Below are 6437 nucleotides of genomic sequence, written 5' to 3' on the forward strand. Positions count from 1 at the left end.
GCTTATGGAATTGCTAAGTGGCAGGAGAATTTCATACTTCTAGATGCCCCTGTTGTTCATGAGATTTTTAAAGGGTTGGTCAGTCCAATTGTATCTAATTATGCTTCACTTGAGTTAATAAAGTAATAGTCTCATTCTAGATTAATTTGTAAAATCCTTGAGGGAAGGGAACAATTTATAACCATAATTCTTAGTACAGTAGCTAGAACATAGTAATCATGCAATGATATTATGTGCTATATACATTTTGTATTCTTCTGAAACAAGGCACAGTAGCACAGTGCTTTGCCATAATATAGGAACTATATAAAGTGACTATTGTTCAAAGAACAAAAGATCCATATCCATTCTTTAAAAATTTCTCATTGTCTGAGAGATTCATATCATGTTGTGCGCCTGTCTTTGTCACTTAACACAATGCCTGGCATGTAGAAGGAATTTAATAAATGTTTATTGATTGATTAATTTATTGCCGGCCAAAGACTCCAATACAACTTTCTCTTCTACTGACTTAGTAGATTGTACTTGATTTAGTAGGGTGACAAGTGTTTATGGATCATCTCCATTATGGAGAATAGTTACTCAAGGTTTTCCTCAGCCCAAACCTCCTTTTTTATTTTATTTTAATGATTTGCATTTAAGTTTTCAGTGCCTCTTCCAACTACAGTAGGCAAAGTACTATTTTGTATGGAAAAAGTGGGATGCTGAAAGAAGGTGACATGTGCACCTTACTGGGAGAGTTTGTCAGTTCTTAGGATCACAGGCCTCATAATTTAGGTGACTTAATTGTATGTTGCATTAAAATTCTAAACTCCTTCTCCCTTCTTACATACCCAAGGTGTTAAATACAGTCTTCCAAAGAGAAAACTGTCACTCAGAGATAATTAACGAGGCTTTTACACAAATGAGAGGTTAGTAAAGCAAGTTAAACAACACCACAAGGTATAATTTGTGAATTCTGAACTCTAATAATTACATAATTAGAGCAGAAGCTTCCTTGTCACAAGTGCATTTTCTTTTATTTTTGCTCCGCACTTCAAACTTCCTTCTAAGGATTAATTTGAGAAAAAGGACATTACAAGTGGTAAAAGACAGGAACTGTTGTTAAATGGCTAGATATTTGATTTAATATCCCTTCCTTTTCTGAATTGAGGTAGTTTATTTTGCCCATGCATGGAAATCATTTAATTTAACAGCACAATAAACATTTAGGAAAGCATTAATATTTGATTACAAAGTTGTATTACTATTATAATGTCATTTCTTTTCAAAATTTATTGGCTCTAACCACTAGTGAAATTAACATTTTGAGAACCAAAACAAGAGTAAACTCCATGCATATGTCCCTAATGTAGAAAGCAAATATTAGCTATCTTCAGAGTTTTTGAGGTAAAGTTTTACTATTATTAAGAAGAATTCTAGAGTAACAGAAGCCATTTAAACATGGGAAAAATTGGAGTTTTCTTTCTTCCTTTTTGTTATATAATGGCATAAGTTGTGAGTGGGAGTTAGTATGGCGTTATAGATAGAAGGTTGCTCTCAAATCGCAGAACTTGGTACAAGTTCTGCCTTTGATATAAACTGGTAGTGAGATCCTGGGCAAATCATTTAGCCTGTCAGTACTTTGGGCAACTCTCTAAGACTACAAATTGCAGAGAAGATGCCATCCTGAAGGAGTTTTATCATCTCTATTAATAGGGAAATTGTCCCCATCTGGAGTTTACTGATGAACTCACAGGTCCAGACTTGCTCCTTATTCTTTTTTATTTTTTTAAGAACAAGTCACTTTTATTTGATATTTGATTTACAAAATGTTAGAAAGAATACAACTAGGATATATTTTAATTGCAAACAATCACAGTGTTTTCTTAAATTATTAAAAACCCCCAACATTTTCGTGCTTTTCCTCCTAGATGTTTCTTGATGAAGTATCCTACTAACTTCTGTGGTCTCTTTTGATGCTCAACAGGGACCTCATGGGGGCTGCTAATCTGATCTTCACGGAGATGATTTAGAAGAGTAACACACACGACAGCGGCTTTGATGCCACTAGCACCACACATGGCTGTAAAGATAGAAGATTTCACCTCAATGTTTCTGATTCCTGCATCATAAGCTGCCTGTAAATATTCTTGCTTATCCTTGTCAGTATATGAGCAGAAAGCACCATTTAGCCCAGCTTGACCTTCATAGAAATCTAAGGTACACATGGTGTTCCCTATAACAGTATTAAACTCATTCTTCTCCTTGGCACATGCCATTAATTCTTGATTTAGGTCATCACTGATTTCCGCCTTTCATACTATGTGTTTCCCCAAAACGATTTGTTCAAATTCAGGTTTGAAGCAAGAATCCCCAGCTTTTCTAGTTAGCACCACTGACCCAAGCTCCACCTATTCTACCACATGTGCCAATGCAAACAACAACAATGTCCAAACACTTGGCATGATACAGTAACTTGATGAGTTCATGTAACATGATTCCAGTGGAAGGAACTCCCATACCATGGCTAACTGATAACACAGGTCCAAACTCATACATAGCATAGTGGTCAGTTCCTTCACGAATGTTAGGATGGTCCATGCCAGGTTGTGCAAGTCCCGACTCTTCACCAACATAGCTAATGAAAGCTTTCATTTGGGCAGGACTTCCTCCAACACATATAAACTTTACATCTCCAAACATGGCCTGTAAATCATGGGTTTTAGTTCCAAGATTGAAATGGTAAAGGATACCTTCCTTCATTTCTGAGATATTTGGGTTTGAAAGGTGAATTGAGTATTCACCTGAACACTGCAGATTTTCAGACTTCTTTTCCTAAGTTGCCATTCTTTAGCTTCAATTGGACTTTGGTGTGGCTAAGGGTTGACACAGGGCATACCTGAGCCACGTGCGCTGCGATGTGTGCTCTGAGTGGTCTGCTGATCCTAGTCAGGTTAAGTAAAATGGGGCACCGTGGAAACTTCTCTCAGCTGGGATAGCCGGGTCTTGCACAGTTGCTGACTCCTCACACTCCCTGGGATGACTCCTTGCTCCTTTTTCTTAACTTTTGAGTAGGAGAAGGTCTGAGTAGATTTTATTTGGGCATTGGTATGTCACCTTCTTTTATTTAATTTTTTTAAAAAAACATTCTTTTTTGCCAATTACATGTCAAGACAATTTTTAGCATTCATTTTCCCAAGATTTTGAGTTCAAAATTTTTCTTCTCACTCCCTCTCCCATCTTCCTAAAAGGCTAGGCAATTTGATATAGGTTATACACATACTATCATGTAAAACATATATCTTAATTAGTTGTGAAAGAAGATACAGATGAAAAGAAAAAAAGTCATGAAAAAGATATAAAGTAAGTGAAAAAAAGTTTTCTTCAATCTTCTTTCAGAGTCCAGATCACTTCTTCATCTGGGTACGGACAGCATTTTCCTTCCTGATTTCTTTATACTTGTCTTAGACCATTGTGCTGCTGAGAAGATCTGAGTCATTCAGAGTTGACCATCACGCAATGTTGTTGATACTGTGTACAATGTCTTTCTGGTTCTGCTCATTTCACTTTGTGTCAGTTTGTTCAAGTCTTTTCATGTTTTTTTTTTTTTTCGTGAAATCTGCCTGTTCATCATTTCTTATGGCACAGTAGCATTTCTTATTGTACAACAGAATTCCTTTACAGTCTTATACCACAGCTCATTCAGCCATTCCCCAGTTGATGAATATCCCCTCAGTTTCCAAGATTTTGCCAACACAAAAAGGGCTGCTATAAATATTTTTGTACATATAGGTCCTTTCCCCTTTTTTATGAGCTCTTTGGGATACAGACCTAGTAACAGTATTGCTAAATGAAAGAGTATGCACAGTTTGTTTGCCCTTTGGACATAGTTCCAAATTACTCTCCAGGATGGTTGAATTAGTTGACAACTCCAACAGCTGTGAATTAGTGTCCCAATTTTCCTACATCCTTTCCAATATTTATAATTTTCCTTTTTTTTGGTCATAATAACCAATCTAAGAGCTCTGAGATGACATAGACATAACCTCAAAAAAGACAGAATGATATCTGTTCAAATCCAAGGCAAATCATTATAACACAAGTCTACGCTCTAAGCAAAGATGGCCAAAGTTGATTAGTTCTATGAAGACCTACAACATCTAGAAATAACATAAAAAAGATTGATTGATCTTAGAGAATTGGAGTGTTAAAGTAGGAAATCAAAAGATAGTTGAAATGACAGGCAAGTTTGACCTTAGAGTACAAAACAAAGCAGGATAGAGACTAATGGAGTTGTATCAAGATCACAGAAAACACTCTTTTTCAACAACCTTAAAGGTGACTCTACACATGGACAACAGCAGATGGTCAATTTCAAAACCAAATTGATTATATTTTTTTCAGCAAAAGGTAGAGAAACTCTACACAGTCATTTAAAATAAGACTTGGAAGTGATATAGCTCAGATCATAAGCTTCTTATTGCAAAAATCAGATATGATTTGAAGAAAGTATGGAAAACTATGAGACAATATAAGAATGATCTAAATGACATCAAGGAGATCAAATCATTCAATGGTGAAAAAAAATAATTCAGACTATCCACTGAAAGGTGAAATACTGAAGCTTAAATACTTTGGCTACATAATGGAAGACAGCATTTACTGAAAAAGACCTTAATGATGGGAAAGTTTGAAGCAAAAGGAAAAGCAGTTGACAGATGGTGAGATGAATAGTGTCGTGGAAGCAACAAACATGAGTTGGACAGACTTCAAGAGATACTGAAGGATAGAAGGGCCTGGTGTGCTATGGTCCATGAGGTCAAAAAGAGTCAGACACAACTGAACAACTGACCTACAACTAGCAACACGTTACTAGTTAGTATCTATGTGATAGAATGATCAAGTGGAAGTTAGGAAGATCTGAGTTCAAATATACCTTCAGTGGCTCAGTCACTTGCATGGCCCTTGGCAGGTCACAACCTCTTAGTCTTAGTTTCTCATTTGCAAAATAGGGATATATAATAATAACTTACAGAGCTTTTGCAAATATCAGATGGGAAAATAAACATAATACATTTTTTTGCAAAACTTTAAGCATTAATTACATATCAGCTAGCAAAGTGCCCCCACCAATGAGCTTATATAGTCACTGAAATATGTGACAAGAGTTCATATAGCTAAAAATCTATTCAGATTAATGAATCTAAAAAGCTAGCTGGTTCATCATTTTAGCCATAACTTTATGCGTAGAGTTTCAAAGCTTCTAAAAATGTTTAAAAATCAAACATTTTATAATAGGTATTCTCTTCTAATGATCTCTCCTGATACTTGACCAAGAAATATGGTTATCTAAAGGGATCCTTTGTTAACAACAACAAAACTGAATTCATCAAAACTAACACACATATATACATATATACACACATATACACACACATAAACTATATTCAGTGTTCTATGTCGAAAGTAACATAACATTTGGGGAAAAATCATGAAGAGATGCATCCGATATTTCTACTTTGGGGCTACATGTAGCCATTTTGGTGCCCTGGGCATTACAGTTGCTTAATACATAACTGTTTACCGATTGCAATTTTACTGTATTCAGTTTTGAATGTTTTTTATGGCTGTCATTCTTTCCATTTTCATTTTTATAATAATTGATTGCATTACTTCAAATATAGTAATATTTGTAAAGTCCTTAGCACTGCACCTAGAACATAGGAAAAATTAAATGATTAATTTTTTCCTCTTTCCTTCCCTCCTTCCCTTCTCTCCTTCCTTCCTTCCTTGCTTTCTTCCTTCTACTGCTAATTTCATTTTTTTCAGTCCATACAATTTTTTCCATACTTCTCTCAGCATTAATTTCCAGTTCATATTTTCTCATAGCACAGCAATTCTCTATTGCATTCAGGTACCGCAGCTTGTTTAGCCATTCCCCAACTGATGGATATTTATTTTGTTTCCAGTTCTTTGCTACTACAAAAGTTGCTACTCTAAATATTTTGTTGTATATTGGGTCTTAATTTTTGTCATTAGTACTCTCGGGTACATGCCTACCAGAAGAATCTCTGGATCAAATGATTGTGACATTTTAGGCACTCTGTTAGCATAATATTGGCTTCCAAAGTAAACTCATTCATAGGTCTAACAACACTTGCTTATATTTCTACAACTGTAATTGTTTACTATTTCTCTTTTGTGAACTATTTATGTCTTTTGATCACTTATACCTTGGGCAATAGATCTTGGTCTTATTTATTTGTATAACATATTTTTTCAGTGCTTTAAGATTTACAAAGCACTTTCCTCACAACAACCTATATTATAAGTATTATATTTGTCCTTCAGATAAGGGAATTAAAGGTTGATTTGCCCATAGTCACATAACTGTAAGTAAAACTTGAACTCAGGACTTTTGACTCCAAATCCAGTATTTTTTCCACTATAATATA

At 35.1% G+C, this 6437-nt stretch overlaps 1 pseudogene; it reads right to left on the reverse strand.

Moving 5' to 3' along the window:
• Window positions 1–1868: 1868 nt before the first annotated feature.
• LOC140518670 (uridine phosphorylase 1 pseudogene) lies at window positions 1869–2829 on the reverse strand (annotated as a pseudogene).
• Between the last annotated feature and the right edge of the window lie 3608 nt (window positions 2830–6437).

Source organism: Notamacropus eugenii, chromosome 1, assembly GCF_028372415.1.
Source record: "Notamacropus eugenii isolate mMacEug1 chromosome 1, mMacEug1.pri_v2, whole genome shotgun sequence".
NCBI classification, from domain to species: domain Eukaryota; kingdom Metazoa; phylum Chordata; class Mammalia; order Diprotodontia; family Macropodidae; genus Notamacropus; species Notamacropus eugenii.